The 22,529-nt window shown below is 32.1% G+C and overlaps 1 long non-coding RNA gene across 7 annotated transcripts; it reads right to left on the bottom strand.

Moving 5' to 3' along the window:
* Window positions 1-48: 48 nt before the first annotated feature.
* Window positions 49-6,779, bottom strand: LOC147808316 (uncharacterized). 7 transcript variants are annotated; one of them, XR_015434844.1, is made up of 3 exons: window positions 935-6,779; window positions 489-864; window positions 49-418 (listed from the first exon to the last, which is right to left on the bottom strand). It is a non-coding gene; the product is annotated as an uncharacterized LOC147808316 (long non-coding RNA). The 7 variants fall into 7 exon arrangements; XR_015434845.1 differs by having other exon boundaries at window positions 49-864; window positions 935-1,310; window positions 1,381-6,779; XR_015434848.1 differs by having other exon boundaries at window positions 49-864; window positions 935-1,756; window positions 1,827-6,779.
* Window positions 6,780-22,529: the final 15,750 nt, after the last annotated feature.

Raw genomic sequence — 22,529 nt, 5'->3', positions numbered from 1 at the left:
AGTTCTCGGAAGGAGAAGGAAGAGAAAAAGTTACCATCTTACCTATTAGGCCAGCAAGAATGCGATTGAGTACTTCGTCATTAATATCTTCAAATCGTTCCGTTTTCCATAGACACCTCTTAATCTTTACCATAAAAATGATCTGATGAAGTTTTAGCTTCCCGAAACGTGTCCATCAGCAGGATATCAAGAAGACAGTAAATTCTGAAAATACAAGACAAAAAATCTGGTCCTACGCACAAAACAAAAATAAATTAAAAATCCAAACCAATCAGAAAGAATAAACCGATAGTATAGATAGTGTTCTCTACACTAGGAATCACTGCAAGCTCTTGACTGACTGCACCTCCGGGTAGCTGTTTTTGAGAATTTTGAAGCCAAAAGGATCACAATAAGATGACCATTCTGCTTTGAGATGCTAAAAATGAAAAGCGCATTAAGTGAAAAGTTCTCGGAAGGAGAAGGAAGAGAAGAAGTTACCATCTTACCTATTAGGCCAGCAAGAATGCGATTGAGTACTTCGTCATTAATATCTTCAAATCGTTCCGTTTTCCATAGACACCTCTTAATCTTTACCATAAAAATGATCTGATGAAGTTTTAGCTTCCCGAAACGTGTCCATCAGCAGGATATCAAGAAGACAGTAAATTCTGAAAATACAAGACAAAAAATCTGGTCCTACGCACAAAACAAAAATAAATTAAAAATCCAAACCAATCAGAAAGAATAAACCGATAGTATAGATAGTGTTCTCTACACTAGGAATCACTGCAAGCTCTTGACTGACTGCACCTCCGGGTAGCTGTTTTTGAGAATTTTGAAGCCAAAAGGATCACAATAAGATGACCATTCTGCTTTGAGATGCTAAAAATGAAAAGCGCATTAAGTGAAAAGTTCTCGGAAGGAGAAGGAAGAGAAGAAGTTACCATCTTACCTATTGGGCCAGCAAGAATGCGATTGAGTACTTCGTCATTAATATCTTCAAATCGTTCCGTTTTCCATAGACACCTCTTATTCTTTACCATAAAAATGATCTGATGAAGTTTTAGCTTCCCGAAACGTGTCCATCAGCAGGATATCAAGAAGACAGTAAATTCTGCAAATACAAGACAAAAAATCTGGTCCTACGCACAAAACAAAAATAAATTAAAAATCCAAACCAATCAGAAAGAATAAACCGATAGTATAGATAGTGTTCTCTACACTAGGAATCACTGCAAGCTCTTGACTGACTGCACCTCCGGGTAGCTGTTTTTGAGAATTTTGAAGCCAAAAGGATCACAATAAGATGACCATTCTGCTTTGAGATGCTAAAAATGAAAAGCGCATTAAGTGAAAAGTTCTCGGAAGGAGAAGGAAGAGAAGAAGTTACCATCTTACCTATTAGGCCAGCAAGAATGCGATTGAGTACTTCGTCATTAATATCTTCAAATCGTTCCGTTTTCCATAGACACCTCTTAATCTTTACCATAAAAATGATCTGATGAAGTTTTAGCTTCCCGAAACGTGTCCATCAGCAGGATATCAAGAAGACAGTAAATTCTGAAAATACAAGACAAAAAATCTGGTCCTACGCACAAAACAAAAATAAATTAAAAATCCAAACCAATCAGAAAGAATAAACCGATAGTATAGATAGTGTTCTCTACACTAGGAATCACTGCAAGCTCTTGACTGACTGCACCTCCGGGTAGCTGTTTTTGAGAATTTTGAAGCCAAAAGGATCACAATAAGATGACCATTCTGCTTTGAGATGCTAAAAATGAAAAGCGCATTAAGTGAAAAGTTCTCGGAAGGAGAAGGAAGAGAAGAAGTTACCATCTTACCTATTAGGCCAGCAAGAATGCGATTGAGTACTTCGTCATTAATATCTTCAAATCGTTCCGTTTTCCATATACACCTCTTAATCTTTACCATAAAAATGATCTGATGAAGTTTTAGCTTCCCGAAACGTGTCCATCAGCAGGATATCAAGAAGACAGTAAATTCTGAAAATACAAGACAAAAAATCTGGTCCTACGCACAAAACAAAAATAAATTAAAAATCCAAACCAATCAGAAAGAATAAACCGATAGTATAGATAGTGTTCTCTACACTAGGAATCACTGCAAGCTCTTGACTGACTGCACCTCCGGGTAGCTGTTTTTGAGAATTTTGAAGCCAAAAGGATCACAATAAGATGACCATTCTGCTTTGAGATGCTAAAAATGAAAAGCGCATTAAGTGAAAAGTTCTCGGAAGGAGAAGGAAGAGAAGAAGTTACCATCTTACCTATTAGGCCAGCAAGAATGCGATTGAGTACTTCGTCATTAATATCTTCAAATCGTTCCGTTTTCCATATACACCTCTTAATCTTTACCATAAAAATGATCTGATGAAGTTTTAGCTTCCCGAAACGTGTCCATCAGCAGGATATCAAGAAGACAGTAAATTCTGAAAATACAAGACAAAAAATCTGGTCCTACGCACAAAACAAAAATAAATTAAAATTCCAAACCAATCAGAAAGAATAAACCGATAGTATAGATAGTGTTCTCTACACTAGGAATCACTGCAAGCTCTTGACTGACTGCACCTCCGGGTAGCTGTTTTTGAGAATTTTGAAGCCAAAAGGATCACAATAAGATGACCATTCTGCTTTGAGATGCTAAAAATGAAAAGCGCATTAAGTGAAAAGTTCTCGGAAGGAGAAGGAAGAGAAGAAGTTACCATCTTACCTATTAGGCCAGCAAGAATGCGATTGAGTACTTCGTCATTAATATCTTCAAATCGTTCCGTTTTCCATAGACACCTCTTAATCTTTCCCATAAAAATGATCTGATGAAGTTTTAGCTTCCCGAAACGTGTCCATCAGCAGGATATCAAGAAGACAGTAAATTCTGCAAATACAAGACAAAAAATCTGGTCCTACGCACAAAACAAAAATAAATTAAAAATCCAAACCAATCAGAAAGAATAAACCGATAGTATAGATAGTGTTCTCTACACTAGGAATCACTGCAAGCTCTTGACTGACTGCACCTCCGGGTAGCTGTTTTTGAGAATTTTGAAGCCAAAAGGATCACAATAAGATGACCATTCTGCTTTGAGATGCTAAAAATGAAAAGCGCATTAAGTGAAAAGTTCTCGGAAGGAGAAGGAAGAGAAGAAGTTACCATCTTACCTATTAGGCCAGCAAGAATGCGATTGAGTACTTCGTCATTAATATCTTCAAATCGTTCCGTTTTCCATAGACACCTCTTAATCTTTACCATAAAAATGATCTGATGAAGTTTTAGCTTCCCGAAACGTGTCCATCAGCAGGATATCAAGAAGACAGTAAATTCTGAAAATACAAGACAAAAAATCTGGTCCTACGCACAAAACAAAAATAAATTAAAAATCCAAACCAATCAGAAAGAATAAACCGATAGTATAGATAGTGTTCTCTACACTAGGAATCACTGCAAGCTCTTGACTGACTGCACCTCCGGGTAGCTGTTTTTGAGAATTTTGAAGCCAAAAGGATCACAATAAGATGACCATTCTGCTTTGAGATGCTAAAAATGAAAAGCGCATTAAGTGAAAAGTTCTCGGAAGGAGAAGGAAGAGAAGAAGTTACCATCTTACCTATTAGGCCAGCAAGAATGCGATTGAGTACTTCGTCATTAATATCTTCAAATCGTTCCGTTTTCCATATACACCTCTTAATCTTTACCATAAAAATGATCTGATGAAGTTTTAGCTTCCCGAAAAGTGTCCATCAGCAGGATATCAAGAAGACAGTAAATTCTGAAAAATACAACGCACAAAAGCAGTATCTATGCACAAAACAAAAATGATAAATCAATGGAGATAATCAGACAATTTTGATGTAGCCCAAGACTTTGAACAGTATATAAGCACAGGTTCTAAAAGTTTTCTTTGCAATTTTAATCTTCAATCTTAATTTGAAAAATGAGTAAAAACTACATCAGAATTTTTCTAAGTAATGTATGTACGCAGTGTTTTTTTAATTACAAAACATTTGAAAATTTTTAAAAGACAAAACATCTTCCATTTGTTAAATAGTCGAAAAATTTTCGATTTCAAATAAATTAAAAATGTTTCTTATGTCAACAGACTCAGAATTTCTGTAAGTACGGAAAATTAGAAAGTTTTTGAAAGTCAATACAATTTGAAAATTATTCTAAGTTCAAAAGTACAAACAACTTGATCTTTCGAAAGAAGAAACAAAAATTTTCTAAGTGCCATCAGAATTTTTCGAGGTACTAACAGTAGGAAAATTTTTCTAACTTACAGCTTATGTAATGCGATTCTTTATACACCCATTTTTTAAAAACTTTAAAAATTTCCAAAGTACCAACAACTTCAAAATTTTCCTGATTCTAAACATTTTCAGAACTTTTAAAGCCAACAGATTCTAAATTTTTCAAAGTACAAAAAAATGGAAAATTTTTCAAAATCAGTTTGAATTTGTTTGAAAATTTTCCCATGATCCCAAACACCTACTGCTCCTTATATGTTCGTTTTTTCACACTAAAAAAATTTCTACGCACATACAACTTCAGAATATTTCTTCCAAAAAAAAAGATTCAGAATTTTTCAAACAAATTTGAATTTTTCAAAGCCAAGATAATTTTTTTTAAAAAAATTTTGACTTCTTGTATACCAATTTCTTCCAACTAAAGTAATTTTTTATGTTGAAACATTTTCATAACTTTTCACAGAACAAATTTAAGTCGGGAACAAAGTTGGAACAAGTTGAAAATTTTTTCTACCACCAAACTTCTGCAACTCTTAAAATACCTTTTTTTCTCAACTTCTGAGGAGAAAAAATTTTGAATATTTTTCGAAGTCAAAACAATTCGAAAGTCATTCAAAGTGCAAACATCAGAAATTTTCTAAGTACAAATGGTTTGAAAATTTTTCTAACTTCAAATTAACAACTAATCAGAAAACTTTGGTACACACATGATTAAAAATGAGACGTAGTTATCAAAAACTACATTTATAGAGTGACGTTAAGAGTTTACTTAACATTTTTTAGGTTAATGTAAAAGGCGCCAGTATTTTGTCTATATTTCCAAACTGTTTCTTAATAAAACTAATTTTTAACGGAAAATTGTTAAAGAGACATAATTACACTATATTACTGATAATGAGTATGCAAATTTATCAAGTTTTGTCAAACTCTCAAACCATTTTATTCCACTGAATATAATTATCACTTAGATGATTATTACACATTTACTATATTAACTAATTAAATTTAAGCATTGCGACTAAGAAATTATTTTAACAGTTTATATTTTTATTAATTTTAAATGTTATGTCTAATAATTCTAATCTCTAAAGAAGGGTTCATTTAGAAATTAAACCAATGCAATTATAAAGCCTTATAGGGAAAACAATAACTCACACATTAATTTAAATATTGAAAACATAAAAATATACAAGCTTGAGAAAATTTTTAAGTCCCAAAAATAAAAACAATTCCACCACTTTCGATGGAGATAAAAATCTTCCTTCCAATAAACCTTAGCTAAAGAGGGGATCTCACAAATATATCTCAATTTCGGAAGGTTGTAATAGTTATGTTAAGTTGTATTTATCCTACTGCGGCAGTAGCCGAATCTGAAATATTTTTATCAGACTCATTATTTACGAACACATTATTTGAACACAACTAATACATACAATCAATCCTCTAGAATGATCATTTTCCATTAACCACCAGTTGATAAAATGCAAAAGCTGAACAAGAACTGTTACATTATATAAAAATTATTGAAAATAAATTTCGTATAGAAAAATATTTTAAGTCATAGAAATGGTTTTTTGAAGAAAGTGGAAATAAAATAAGAAGAATTAGGAGTATTAAAAAATTATTAAATTAAAAATATTTTAAGTAATCTTATTTAATCAAAGATTATTAACCAGAATTAAACATTACAGTTTTTCTACATTCAGAAAAATAAATAATTCTTCCCCCTCCAGAGCCCCATAAGTATACCGTCATGTACAGCGATAAGACTAGAGGTCATTGAACTGGGGTAGTAGCCCCGATTTTCCCCAACTAGAGTGTGCACTTGCTCTAAGAAAATATTTGGAAAAAGCTGTGAATGGATCCAAAGTTAAATATTTGGAAGTAAAAGAAAAATGTATGAAAAGTAAAAGAAATTAACTTTTAAACATTCTAAGGTAATACTAAAAGGAAATTTGGTTATAACTTCAGCTATATGTCAACAAGCTTTGAAAATAAAATATTAAATTAAATTCAAAATTTAGAATTTTATGAGAGCTTTAAATGCGTTCTATGTAAACAGTTCATATATTTTATTGTAAAGAGAGAAATAACGTTTTTAAATTATGAATTGTCTGTTAAATTGTCTGTAATATACAGATGTCACAGAGTTAGTTTAAACAAGTATCAAAAGGATGCAATCAAAAATATGGAGTTCAAATTAAGTTTTAATCGTTAAGAAATGAAACGAACAGAACAGAAGTATACATCAAAATTTAAAAATTGCTCTAAACAATTTGAATAATCTGTAATTTTAAAAAGATATTAAAATACTCTCATAAAAAGTTGAAATTTTACATAAAATCTATTAAGAAATATATTTAGTTTAAATCTAGAAGATTTAGAATACTTTAATATTGTCAAAAGCAAAGTTCTTACAATATTATGTTAAATAAAATTAACTACACATTTTTAATACTGCGTTTCATGCTTTATAAAAAAATTATATGAAACTAACCCGCATTTGCATTGAAGGAGAGGAAAACCATGAAAACCCCCCACGGTTAGTCTCACAGCAAGCGGACTAGCCTATGATCCATCTACCACTGAGGATATTTAACGTCAGGACATTGATTGGTGTTAGCCGGGTTCGGGATTCTTGTAGACCAGTCATCGCTGGGATTCGAACCCAGTTCACCTCATTGGAAGGCGAACGTTCTATCCCCAAAACCCCCAAGTCACTCTTAATGGCTTAGAACGTTTACAATCTGATGATTAAAAGAAAAGACAGAAATCTCGTTATATTAAACTATTACTAGATCTTTGCTGGCATCAGAAACCTGGAGTAGGTGAAAATCAAAAGAAACTAGTCATATACGAGAGCTAAGTTGGATTCTGTGTAACAATGATGGGGGCAACATACAGAGAGGCAGATGTTATCCATTACAGTCAACTACAAATTTGCTGAACACATCTGATTTATCTTCCATAACATTTAGAGCACTAATTCTCTTTTTTTTTTTTGTCGTGGCACTCTAAACGATTTCGAAATTCAATGTGAAAGAAAACTAAATTAGTTTACTTATCTGTAAGACACTGTAAAATAGTTTATAATAATTTTGAATGAGAAAATATGTACTACAAAAACAGTAAGTTTATTAAGAAATTCCTTACATTAACTGTTATTTTATTATTTTTTTGCTAGTTATTAATTGTTAGCTTGTTTTTTGTTTGTTATGCTTTGCTAATTTGCTTTTATGACTATTGATTGCATAGCTTATTTTAATTGTTGCCTTTTATTTCCTTTTGAAAGTTATTATTTATCTTGCTTTCTTTTGTTAATTAATAATTTTAATAGTCATTCAATTTCTTATTTCAAGATTGGCAGACTCTTAACATTTATAAAAAGTATATACTTTAATTTAAACTTTACTCGTGATAAAAAAAATCTTTATAATTTTTACTATAAACATTTCTAAAATTTGGCGACGCACAAATGGAAAATAGAATTCATGGGAAATAGAATATAACAAGATGTTCGCGTTTTCAATACTGTACAGGAAAGTTTCTCATACAGGGTGCGTTCTGAAAGTAATGCGCGTGATTTTATTGTGACGCGACTATCAATCGCAGCGCACTCAGATTGGTCTAAAAATGTGGTGGGGGATTTGCCCTTCCAAACAAGCCTGGTTTCAGGTCGCTCCGAGTAGTAGGAGCAGTAGGACGTGTCTTTGCGCTAAGTCTTTTTTTTCGATCGAGTCACAGCGTGATGGAGTGTTCGCTGGAAAGCGATAAAGTTTTGTGTGCGGTTTGAGAAGAATGCGACGGAAACTCACATTCTTCAAGACGCCTTTAAGGTGAAATGCATTTAGAGATCTCAGTGTGGAAGGCGGTACAAGGAGGGTCGGGAGAAGGTCACCGACGAGCCTCGTTCTGGACGCCCAGCAACAGATGAAAACGTGTGTGTGAAGTTTTGAAGTCAGACCATCGTGGGTCTCCATTATTAATGGTTACCCACTTATTGACCGCAGCCAGGGATGATTGACTTCTGTATTCTACTGGAAACGGTGTCTCTACGATCAGTCCACTGCAAGACCAGATTTCTTTAAAGCAAGTCAGAGGCAATTTATATTGTTGGTTGTGAATAACAGTATACAGCATGTACAGCTCATTGTGATTTCATTTACTATCATTATATTGCACACTGAATCCTATAAACCATTTTGTAAAAGCTAGTATATTTTCAGACAATTTTGATTTAGCCCAGGATTTTGAACCTTATATAAGCACTGGATAGAAAGGTTTTTGGCAATTTTAATTTTCAATATTTATATTTTCTAATATTAAACTAAATTTTCAAATTAAGAAATTTCGGTATTAAGGAAATGTTGTCCGTTCTTATAAATCTGAAGCTTTTAAAAGCTAATCTTAAGAGCCTGATTCAAGTTAAGCTTAAAATTGGAAAAATATCATAAGTTAATATTTTCAAATGTAATATCCTATCCCTTATCTATGAACAATAAATATCCCGGAAAATATTGTGAACGTCGAAATCGATTCCAAGTACCTATAAACGTTCTTTTTCTAAGATTAAACTTTAGTACAGAGCCGGGTGGCTTTTCAGGGCACGGATTGGCAACCTTTAGCTACAATCCAGGACCTTACTCTACCCTACCTCAGCCCTTTAACTAGAGAGGGAAAAATAATTTAACAGTCAAATATATTTAGCTGTAAGAGCCAGAGTTCTTCAGTGACTTAGGGTCACGGACATGTGGGCTAGTATCACATGTCCAGGACCACCCAGTTCTTTTGACACCCTGGTTCTTACTGCACTGAAAGAACGGAAAAGTTTCGAAACGGCTAAACAAGCGTGAAGCTCGAAGAGGGAGCAGAACGGCCGTGTACCACCCCCCGATTCGGATTTCACACTTGTTTAGTCCAATCCATCGAAATTTTTCCGTTTCATAACACGTTCATCGCTTCACAACAACACTTGTCAAAATTTGTTTTTAGTAAATATCAGACAAAAAGTTTTAATTGTGAACGTTTATAGTCTTAAAATTCCCTAATGCTTGAAAAGTAACTTGTGTTGTTTCTTAGATAGTCATTATAAAATACAGGCATTTCGACTATTTACTGACCAATCAAAAATTGTGAAAGTAAAATACTGAGAAAAGCATTGTTGCTGAAAATAGTTCTCTAAATGGATTTTATAACCTTTCACTTCTTATAAACTTCGTTCAATAAACCTAACTTTGAGTTTACGACTACTAATATTTAACTCCGCAATTTTGTACCCAGTCCAGAAGACAAGGGAACTCCTGGATCAATCATTGGATGAAATTTATCTTCGTGGAGGACTTTTTTTTAAATGGAACTAAACCGCACTTGCGTTAAATCAAGAGAAAAACCGCGAAAACCTTCGATGGTTAGCTTGACGGCAAAGAGGCTCTAAGCCATGACCACTCTACCACTGAGAATATTTAACGTCAGCACAATGATTGGTGCATGCCGGGTACGGAATTCGTAACGACCAGCCATATCTGGGATTCGAACCCTGATCATCTCATTGGTAGACGAGCGCTGCATATCCCCTGAAGAACCACGGCTCTCTTAATGGATTAAAAACCTTTTTTTACAATCAAATGATTGAAAGAAAAACAGAAATCTTGTTATATTTAACTCTCATTAGACCTATGCTCCCATGTGGCTCAAAAACCTGGGCTATGTGAAAAATTAGAAATAAATTGGTCATATTCTAGAGATAAATTAGATTCTGTGCACAGTTAGTAACAATCTGATTTATCTTCCATAACAATTAGAGCAGTAAATTTCAACCTTTTTTGGTCGCGGTACACTTTTAACTATTTTGAAATTTGACGACACACAAAGAAAAAAAAAGTTTAAAATTTGTTTATTATAAACCCTATAATAAATAAACTAAAATAGATTATCATAATTTTGAATGTGAAAAGAAATATGTACTACTAAAACAGTACTTTTATTATTGATTTATCGAATGTTTATTTAGAAATTTCTCTCTACCAGTTTATTTCTAGTTCAGGAAGGATGCTGGTCAATTTAATATTAGGCACATAACTCAAATTGAAATTTGAGCACTCTAGTCGGTCGCAATTTGGTCGAAATTTTAATAGACTATAATTCTAGATTGTTAACAAAAATGGTGAAAAGTTTGATTGTAGTCCGAAGACTTGAAATTCTGTTTTATCAAACGCTCTGCTGAAGTTATTCTGAACACTCTAGCTCGTGTAGAAACTGAGTCACATGTAAATTAATTCTCTCGTGAATATAGGGCTATAAATTTTGTTTGTTAAGGCGCAAGAAACTATTTAAAATTGTGTTTTAATTGGTCACGGAACGGTCGGTCACTGCTGTAACTAATCATAATTTGCAAGATTCTAGTGTAAACATGAAATTTTTAAGAAGTAGAGCAAACTCGTTATGAGACTGGTTCATAATAATTTCAGTATATGCGTACAAGGTCTTGTAAAGCAATGTAATGAAAGAAAGTAAATTTATGTTTTTTGATGTGCGTCAAAAGCGTCACCATTAAATGATTTAATTTCGATTTTAGTCAGAATTTCTGGAGAGAGAAACAGCTTATTCTTAGTTACACGATACGGTTAAAATAAAAGGTAATGTGGAAGGTGATGTGGCACCGAGAGTCCATTTGTAGGGCTCAATAACATCACCGTTATTGAGCCATTTTTCGAAAATGTCTCAAATCTTCCAGAAATGTGGTAATCTCCTGGTGTATAAAAATTATCTTTATAATATATATATATATATAGAAAATATAAGAGCGAAACAATTTATTGGACATCAATTATAAGGCAAAATTGATGATGAAAAAAATGGATTTATAAAAAATCTCATGAAAATCAAGGCCATGCACCAGATTTCGACAAAAGGAAAGAATTTTATAATAAATTGAGGAGTAGGTTCAAAGCAGAATTTTGTGAGGCAGTACCCAAAATATACAGGTAAGCAATTTATTTTAATAAATATTATTATCTTCATTATAATATCCAGCTTAATATTTTACACTGAATTCGCTTTTAAAATTTTTCAATCGAATTTATACGATTAGTATTATTTAAGCATTCATTTCATTTTAATGTTTTTGATATCTTTGTTTGATATAAGTGTAAGAAAAATTGAAAATTTAATTAAAAATTTAATTAAAAAAACTCATTTAAGGCCGTAAACAAGAGTTATAAATCACATATTTAATAAGAAAATTGCTCATTCATTTTATTCAGTAAGCAAACATTCAAAACTTTTTAAACTATTAAACATATTGCTAATTTATTAATAAAATTATTTTTATATTAATTTCAAAACATAAATTTTTATGTAAATTTTAAAGTTTAACCTGTAAATTTATAAATGCCATTTAAAAAACACACAAACAAAACGCATTCATTCATCCACAGATCGAAATCTTGACGTGTGCCAGAGCACGATCTAACTACAATCCAGAACCCCCAGACGTATCGACTCACTCGGAGGAGTTTGTGACCCCGACAGATTTAGAGTGCACCAGTGCCCCTTATCTGAGGATCGAAATTGTGATATCGGATCCTTCTCAGGGAGATTTCAAAAACTATAGCCAATATTAAAAATGTGTAATTCTAGTGCGACGGAACTACTACAATTACTTCAGATCAAAAATGAACGCTCCCTAAAACGCACACACATGCGCAAATGACTAATATGTGAATATCGAGTCGCTGTGGCTTAGGTTATAGAGCGTTCACCTTCTCATGAGGAGAACCAGGTTCGAATCCCAGCGCTGACTGGTCGATACGAGTCCTGCACCCGGCTTGCACCAACCACAGTGCTGACGTAAAATATCCTCAGTGGAAGGCGGGTCATGGGTTAAAGTCCCCTTGCCGTCAGACTAACCGTGGATGGTTTTCGTGGTTTTCCATGCATTTATCGCAAATGCGGGTTTGTTCCGTCAAAAAAGAAACTTGAAAGCAGCTTATGAGATATTTTTAAACGAAGCTTGACCTTTCCGATTAAGAATTTATTTAAAAGCATTAAAAACTAATTTCACGGCAAGTTTGCGGTGAGTTAAAATTTTTAATTAAAAGTAATTTATTCGATTCGAATTTAAATGTTGAAGCGAACTTTTTATGATGTCTGGCAACCACTTAAAATCACAACTCTGGCAGGAAAACAAATTTTATAATAAAAATTTTAAAATTTCCAAAACAGAATACATAAATGGTAGACAATTTTACGTTATTAATTTATGTATCGAGATAATTAACACTTTTTGTTTGCAATTTATGAAGATAGTTCTAATTATTTTGAGTTCACCAATGGCCGCCTACGATCAGCTCAACAATAGAAACGAGACATTTATTTCAACAATAGAAACGAGACATACATTTTAGACTGCATATTAGGTACAACAAATGAAATTGTTTTTCAAAGGATTCATGTTTATAGCACACATTCATTGAAAACTTGTTTAGTAAATATCAGGGCTCGCCAAAGTTAGCCCTACCCGAGAAAAAAAAAACAGTTTTTGTTTAAGGTATGTTTTTTCAAACTTTCTTTTACTAGATCAAGAGATTTTTCTTCAAAAGTAGAAGAATTGTAAATTATTGTAATTTAAATCAGGAGTTTCCAAACAATTCAAGATCAATTAATTTGTTGATTTAGCTTTACTTATTACACACTTTTAGCAAAATCAATTCGGGTTCAGCTCGTTAAATAAAACTAAATGCTATTAACTTATTTTTAATGTTTGTGCCCTTAATTAGAATAAATATATAAGGTCTGCTTTCATGAAGAACACAATGATTGAGGTTTGGTAAACCTTTTAAATCATTTTCCGTTTACATATAATTATTAGTATTATATTCCTAATAAACGAAATTTCATAACAATTTCTTAATTTTTTGAATATCTAAACAGTTTGTACCGATTTAAATTTGCTTTATTTATTATAAAAGGAATTTAAGAAAAAAAATATGCAATTTAAAAATGTCACCAGATTTTCGTAAGTGAACTGTAAGATATATCAATGAATGAAATAAAGTTTATCAATGAAACTAATTAATATTAATTTTTCACGATTCCATCAGAATTCAATTAGATTTCAGAAATTGTTTTCCCAGTTCTATTGTGAAATGAGAAAATTAAAGTTCTTATATTTTTCCTCATGAAGTACAAAATTTCAAGAAGGAAGTTTTCAGGCTAAAATACATTAAAAGTCAATTTAACTTATAAATTATTAATTTATTCATTTCTTAAGGTACTTGTAATAATTATTTATAATCAATTATTTATAGTCATTTATTATATACTCCACCATAACAAAAATTTGATTTTTACTATTATTCCAAATTAAGGATTAAACCTAAAAGTGATTTATTTTCTCACATAGTCATTTTGTAACACTATTTAGTTTTATGGAAAACTCTGAAAATTGTATGTAACTAAATCATTATGCAAATATGAAACAGCAAATAAGTTATATTTATTTATATATTAAGCTTAACATGAGAAAGTTTCCAGTCAAAATGTGCTATTACTTTGAAATAAAATTTTCAAAACTGTTATTAGGAATTAACTTATTTTGCTAAACAATCAGTTTCGAAAAAAATTTAAGTAAATTTACAGTAAGCGAAAGCTGAATAGAATTAAAAGCAATTACAGCTGTGACGGGGAGAAAATTTGAATTGAGAAATTAGTATCTTTTAATTGAATAATTTTAAAATTTATGAAACAATTTGTTTTTCGTTAAAAAGTAAAAATCTAGCAATTCAAAAATTCTCCCCAAAAATGGTTATATTGCAATAAAATAAGTGACAAATTCTTCGATAATAATAAACATTTAGGTTTCATGTTACAAGAAAAATCACGCAAAATTCTGCAAATCTGAATTGGAGAATTGATGAGCATTTTTGACTAACAAATTAGAATTTCGAAAAATCACGATGTTAAGATCCGAAAAAAATCTGACCTTTTCGGCATGCCAAATGTTTTTTTTTTTTTTTTTCAAGTTTAACAGTTAATATATCTTAAACTAATTATTACATGTTATTTTTTTATTCCATTGTTCTAGAGAGCTTGTACTATAATTTTAGGCAATTAATTTTTATTTTTCCAAACTAATCAAAATTCTCAGGCAAAATTCTCTATAATTCAAAAACTCATCAAAATCAGGTTAATAGGATTCCCTTAATTTTCCCTGGTTAATTGAGTAATAAAGAAAAAAAATTTCAAGCTTTCTTTAAATTATGTTTGCATTAAATACTCTAGTTAATTATTTTGATTTTAGTTTTATCTATCAAATATCAATGTTCCAAATGCATTTAGAAAAAAAAATTTTTTAACTGAAGTTGAACGTTTAAGATCTTCGACAATTAGTTTTTCATTTAATGCTGTACGTTATCCCATTTTACTACTACGTTAATATGGATTTTTTTCTCAAGCAGTCATTTTTAACAAATTCTATTTAAAATTATAATTTATTTAACTTTAGCATGCTTTAACTTTAAACAAAAAGTTTATATAATTGCTTAAGTAACTTTACGAATGATTTTGTATAATACTATCTGACTAGCAGACATGTAAAATGAATTCTTAAAATAAATGTTTATAAACTCTTTTAAATACCCTGATTTTACTGTACTTAAAAAGTCAATGACATAAGCATAAAATAATTATTGCTGATTCGCATCATTTTATAATCAAATTAAACTTTCAAATTCTATACATAAATTAAGTTTTTATTATAAAAAGGTTTTGAAAAATCATATCTTTCTACGAAATAAAACTCAAATTTTTACCCATAACACAATTCATCATTTCAACATATAAATGTGTTATTATACAATGTGCTAAATAAAATTTAGTTTAGAAAAATAATGTATTAAAGTAGGCTGAAATATACTATATATCAAATAGTTAATGAAGTTCGATTTCTTTCCTTGAAGAAAAAGTTTTGTATTTTTTGAAACCCAAAAATTCAAACAATAAAAATTCTGTGCATTTTCGCACTGAATATCAATATATTTCTTTTTGAAGTATAATTAAATCTGGCTGAAATATTTTATATGTTAACCAAGTAAGATAAAACTTCTAATATTTTAGCACTCACGAGGGCTTCAGCATTTTTACATGGTAAAATATAGCCTTTATTACTCATGATTAAAATGTTCCAAATTATTTAAACACTGCACACAAAATAAACAAATGACTGCATAGTTTAAAACTGCGAAAAATAAACATAGTGCATAAAGAAGCAGAAACACGTCCGCAACTGAAACACACGACAAAGTGTCTGAAACAGGTTTGCACTTGTTTACGTTCGTGTATTAATCGGTTAACATTGTAATGCAGTACGTTAAAAATAAATACAAATAGAGAAGTCTATAAAAAATCTCTTGAACAATAACGCATTATGTATGTTTGAATATAAAAGTATTGCCTATAAACTGGTGCAAATCATGTCATTATTAAAAAACTACAGTGCTTCTAATATTTTGGTCAAATTATTAAATATTATTAATATAATACCTGATGTAATAAACATTTTACATAATATATCGTCTAATTCATCCAATCGTCAAATTTATATTATATAAAGCTGTATAGTATAAAACTGTATAGACTATCACCAGATAATAAAAATTTTAAATAGAATCTTGGAGTACGTCTAATAATTTGACCAGAGTCTGTAGTTGAGAAATAAAATAAAAAAGCCTGAAAATTTCTTAATTACATTCACTTGGGTGATCAGAATTTCATTGTCATAAGAAATGATTTTTAAGATTGAAAGATTGTCCAAAAGCACATTCTTGAAAAACTCTGTTCAACATCGACGCTTTGTAATTGGAAGAATATATGAAATAAAGTCAACAGTTTACACACATTTCTGAAAAATCATTTATAATCAAAATGTACTTAAAACGAAAAATATTATTCAGAATTAAATTTTTTTTTAAATTCTGAAATACGCGACAAAGCGACGAAAACCGGTTTATACTTGCTTACGTTCGTGTATATCAACATTGCAATCCAATGCGTTAAAAATAAATATAAATAGTAAGTATATAAAAAAATCTCCTGAATGAAAACCCATAATTCTAAATTTAAAAGTATTGTACATGAACTCGAGCAAAACATGTCGTTATAAAACTACAGAGCGTCTAATTTGTCTAACTTTTATATACCGAGTAGCAAGAACATCAGAGTAACAAAAAATAGTTACGAGATTCAGAAATTGAAATGGTTTATGTTCTCCTAACTATAATACAATTTAACTCATTAGGTAAAAACACGAATAAATACCCTGACCTGTTTGAAGTTTCGAACTGTTTCATTTGTTTTGCCGTTCTTCATTTCTTCGCAAATGTTCACTACACTTCCCTCTTCAAACTTTCGATAATGAGTAGAGGGAGAAGGTTTTATAGTACGACACGCGAGAACGCTTCCGATTGCCGGTTTCTTTGGTTTACTTCCAAATCCACGGAGATGCTAAATTAAAGCGTCCCCCAGTGGACTGATCGTTAAGACACGGTTCGTCTTTGTATCCAGAACCCCTGCACATACTCGTGACTAAGTAGAAAAAATAAATTTATGTGGTATTTATGGTAGCAAGGCCTTTTATTATAAATTTTGAAGCTAGGGTTGATCATAATGTTAGATGCTTTTCACACTTTCCTTAGTGTTGTTTCCATTTTTCAATCTGGTAAGCACTTCAAAGTAGTGAGCACACAAGTCTCGGGTAAATCACGGAGTGCCTCTCTGACCGAGTGGTATCATCCGTTAAACACAGTGTGACGCGTGTAGGTGGCGGGTTCGAATCCCGTCTTAACCCTGGATGTATTCTTTGTGATGTCCTTCTCTAAATTGTTCGATCTGTCTTTTCACTTGATAGTGGTTTATAAGTCTAAATTGAACAAACAAGCCTTCAATGTATGTCACTTCAATAAAGCAATAAATGAAGGATAAAAAATGAGTAACATTTTTGATACGGTTTTGTCTCGGAGGCCAAGAAGTCAGTGCCTCGTAGTGTAAGAGAGTTACTAGGTTTGTTACTCGTGTTTCACTAGAGCTACACGAATGAATCATTGGCGATGTTCTGGGATTCGTCTTTAATGATGTTCCGTAAACAATGTTGACGTATGTTACACTCTACACTGACACAATATATATCAGAGGGCAGATGGTAGTCGATCACTTTAGCACTACTCTACCCTACTGTACAACTGTGCATGGAATTTTTCGGCTCTGAAACTGCAGCGAGGCGGTTCACGAACTGGGGTGATCCATTAAGACACAATCTTAATCAGTCATCTAGTCTTCAGCTCGGGGAATCCAACCAAGACTTTATGTTTTATTGCGTCGTTTAACAGCATTTTTATGGGCTTACGACTACTCATGCTCAACTCATTTTGAGCCCAATTCAGAAGACAAGGGAACTCCTAGTTCGAGTATAGGAAGAAATTAGCCTTCGTGGAAGACTTTTTGATGAAGCTAACCAGCATTTGAGTTATTTGGAGCGCAAGACCACGAGAGCCTCCCAGCCTGGCGGGACTTTAACCCATGATCCGTCTACCACTGAGGATATTTCACGTTAGCACTGTGGTCGGTGCAAGTCGGATGCGGAATCCGTATCGATTGGAATTCGAACCTGGTTCGTCTCATTGGAAGGCGAACGCTCTATCCTCTGAGCCATCGCGGCTCACCCAAGACTTTATAAGGAAAGACCTGAGCAACCACACCTACTGTTTGGCAGTGTGACGCGTTCCAAAGGGCACCAAAATACTTCAGCGCTTACCAGTGAATAATATACAAAAATATAAATAAAGTTATATCTTAAAATTAAGATTCAAAGAAACTAAGCGAAACTCTTTACGAACTTGGTAAGTAAAAATTTTATTTACGTCGCTGAAAAATTGGTGACAGACGGGCGAATCTAACCCCGAGGATGATCTGAAGACATAATTTTGATCCTTATCAGAGGTCATGTTGTAAGACAGAATATTGACATCGAATTTCCTCATTTTAACCTCTTTCAACTCATTATTATATACATACATGCATAGTAGCCTGTAGGGCGGCATTGTCATTGTGGGCCCAAAATTAGGCTTATAATTATTTCCTCTGGTAGGGTACACTAGTACACGGTAATATAACTGATCCAGTTTGAATATTATGGTTCAATATTAGTGGGCAATACATATTGTAATACAGAATATAGACTTCAAATTTTCTCATATTAAAGCTAATAAAGACTCTATTATATAATACATGACCCATATGGCTCTGAATTTTAATTTGTATATAATTTTACTCATTTATATTCATTTTGAATCACGTATTTTTAGAGCTTACAGTATACCCGCAATCCGGTATGCACACACTCAAATTCTTTATTTTATTGTATGTATAGATTATGTGTTGTCTTAACCGATGGCTTTCCGTTATTAGATTAAGCAAAACACATTTTTAGTAGTTCATCTTATTGAAATAAAGAGGAACTGTAATCCGCATTATGTGGAATAATGATGTTGCTCGAGGCAACTTATGATGTTTTATAACCGTCGTTGAACAGGAGACCCAATTTTTTGGTTTTACGACAGCTAATGCTCAACTCCGTTGCCTTGTCATTCTGAACCTAATCAATCCAGAAGACAAGGGAACTCCTGGATATGTACCCCCAGATGTATTGATTTGTTATGGAACATGGAGGACTTTGCGACTTGACATATTTAACGTGCACCAGTCACCATTAACCGCACTTCGGTCGGCCTGGAATCGAACCCACGAAATCTTGGACATGGACTCAGTGCCCTACCAACCAGGCTATCCCGGCCCCCACTTTCCACAGACAAGCTACTTTCTCCTCTACTTAACTTATCTATCTACATAATAATTATATCATAAAAACGTGCAGTACTGGTGCAGCTGTATCAGCACCAAATTTATCATAAACTGCGTTGTACCCAGAGTATATTTGGTACCTAGTAAAACTACACCCATTACCATAATGCCTATTACCAAAAACCAAGAATCATTGGTGTCAATTATAGGATGGTTATTTTTAAAAGTATCCAATAAGAACATTTTTGTTTTCTTTCTTCTGCTTTTCAGTTCATAGCTTAATTTTTATTTCAATTAGTGTTATTACCAAATTTAATAAAGCTAAAAATGCAAAAATATCTTCTTGAAGTTAAGAAATAATAACCTAAGATAGAACATCCCGTTCATAAAAAATAGCCTTCCTTAGTGTCGAAAAATACACTTGAGGTTGATGTATTGAATAACTTGATGTGTAAGTTAAGTTGATTAAAAAAAATATCTCTTCAGGCATAAAAATCTATACTTGAGGTTGATAACCTTAGGTAGAACATGAATCTCCTCAATTTAGTAAAAAATTACCTTAACAACTTTCAAAAAATACACTTGATGTAGATCCAGAATAACCTAAAGTGTTAAATGAAACAATTTAGATTGTTGAATAAATACTTCCACAGGTGTAAAAAAATATACTTTAGGTTAATAAGTAATAACCTAAGGTTGATACACCTCATTTATACCTCAAAAATACCTCAATTTTTCAGCAAGGGATTGGCCTCCTACAGTAAATTTTATAAACTCTGAAAAGTAAGAGTCTTTTCATGTAAACTAAGTCTTAAAATTTTTTTTTAAATTTATGGCTTAGATCCAGCGTTTTAAAATAAGCTATTGATGATTCTATTTTTTCAAATATTTTAAAGATAGCATCAGTAACGTTAACTTTATATTTAATCAAAAAATAAGTTGTTTATTGCGCATTCTGTTTTATTTACTACGCTAACTATGCTATGCATGATCAACGTGATCGTGGTTGCATAAAGTCTAAGTTTATCTGAAACCACGTGTTCATTTTGTTTATAGAGTTATGCTTTTAAAATGTGCAACTATAAAACCAAATCATTTAAAATCAGCGGTAATTTAAATTAAAAAATAGTGCGTGGAGTCCCTCCGCGCGGAAGAAGTTAGACTTCGTAACCTGCGACGTTAATTGTAGAAGAATCAGCAGTCGTAGAAGGATCACTAGTTCTATTCAACGACTCTTTTTCCTGCTCCGCTCGCTTCCGTACTCTGTAATCACGGTAATATTGTGCATTTTTCCCTCGTGGACCTCTTGAACCAGTGGCAGCGCTTGTGGTTGCCTCATCGTCACGCCGTGGAAAATGTATTTGTAGTAATAATGTATGTGAGTGCGTCATAATGTAATTTCAGAAGAGAAAACCTAACAATCAATTGATATTCACAAGAGACATACCTTGACATAACCTTAAATCCATCGCATTGTCCGTGGGATTGTTTTCACTCGTTTTTTACAATTGTTATCCGCTAAATTTGAAAATAAAAAATACTACCCTATTAAATTATAAGTGTGTCAAAACAAACTAATAAAATATTTATAGAAAAACAATACTTTTATGCTAGTGAGAATCAAAACAATATGGAAATGAATGAGGGAAAACTGGATTTCCCGGCCAATAAAAATGTAGCGTTAAACGTTTAACGCAACCTTGTTGGAAGTCGCATAAGAAGTATCACTTCAAAAAAATAAGTTTCATTTAAGGGAAAAATGTAACTAATTCATTACGGAATGAGCGTAAAAAACACCAATGATAGTATTGACGTCAAGAATAATTAATTTTGTTAAATTACTAATTGAAATTAAAAAAAAAATGAACTGAATACTAAAAGGCAGAATTAAAGGTTCGTTTAAGAGAGGTGCGTAAAAAATCGGCATTTATTATTAAAGTCAATGAATGCAATATAAGTACTCATTGACAAGCAATAATGCAAAGAAAAAAGTCAATTCCTACAACAAAGAAATATTTCATTTTGCTTACTTTTTATTGAATGATTAATAATTGTTTTCTCCCATATAAAACTAAAATGAATTACATTTAATGAATGAATTAATATTTGAAGAAACTGTATTAACATCATCCACTACAAGTTTAACAAAAATGTATTTGAATAGAAGAATAAAAAGTATTTAATTGACGATTGAACGTAGGGAGAACTAACAGTAGGAATTGAAGAAATAAGCTATGAACTAAAGAGAAAACTTAGATAGAAAATGTACTTATTAGTTAGGGGATACCGTAAAAAGTCGCCATACAACAATTAGGATATATTATTATTAGGATAATTAGGAAATTATTATTCTGCTATACTACTGGCCTCATAGTAATTGCTGCAGTTTTATTCTATACCAAATGTGCTCTTATTTTAGACAATACAACGTGTTTTAGAGTAAATTGGGTGGCATTACAGCTGAACCAATGCTGTACATCTTTTTAGGATAGATTTCTTATGTTCTCTTGAAAATACAAGTACAGGAGAAAGTAGCTTGACTGTGGTAAATTTAAAATATTATGAGTTGCCTTGAGCAACAGCATTATTCCAGATAATGCTGAATGCAGTTAATCTCTATTTTGATAGGATGGACTACTAAAAGTTTGTTTTTGCTTAATCCAATAAAGTGAAGCTACTGAAAAGGGCAACCAATAATAATAAAAAAATTTAAAAATTGGAATTTAATGTTTGTGTTCGGCATTCGTTTGAAAGTTTTGAGCAAGACTTTGTTGTGATTAGTTGAGACTTTTTTCAACCTGAGCGAGAGCGGGCTTTCAGCTATGGCTCGCTCAGCAGGAGTTGGCACTTGGCCCCGCCTTCATCACGTGGTATGCGACGATACTATTTCGCTATCTTTGGGAGAAGGTTGTGAACAAGGTTGCTATTTGGCAATCGTATGGCAAAAATATTTATTTCGCAAACCTTATCTGCATTTTTTTTAACGTTAAGCATTTCATAAATTTGACGATATTTCACTCCATTTTTTTATGATACTTCTCTCTTTTAAGTGAATAGTTTGTCCTTTTCGAGACATTTTGCTGGGAAAACAGCAGTTTTTAAATTTAAAATATATTTAATTAGCTAGAGAAACGAAAGGCATAATAGCAGATGATAAAGCGAAGTAAATGATAGAAAAAGAATTCACTGTTTGTGCTTGGCGCGCTATAAAGGTTGTCTCAATTTCAAGCGCGGAGGTGTTTCTCTCCCGCACTGAAATGAACTCTGCGTCCGAGAAGGTGTAGCCAGCCAAGTGCCAACTCCTAGTGAACGAACTATAATTTCTTACGAGTATATTCAGCTAGATTTCTTATAAAAAGACTCATTATATGTTTTGTTTTTTACCATAGGATACGGAACTTCATATTTAATGATTAGATATATATTTAT

The sequence above is a fragment of the Parasteatoda tepidariorum genome, chromosome 6, assembly GCF_982258835.1.
Source record: "Parasteatoda tepidariorum strain Cologne lab strain chromosome 6, Ptep-v5.0, whole genome shotgun sequence".
Lineage (NCBI taxonomy): Eukaryota > Metazoa > Arthropoda > Arachnida > Araneae > Theridiidae > Parasteatoda > Parasteatoda tepidariorum.
The sequence above is the reverse complement of the archived record's forward strand: the minus strand, read 5'-3'. Positions and strand labels throughout refer to the sequence as shown.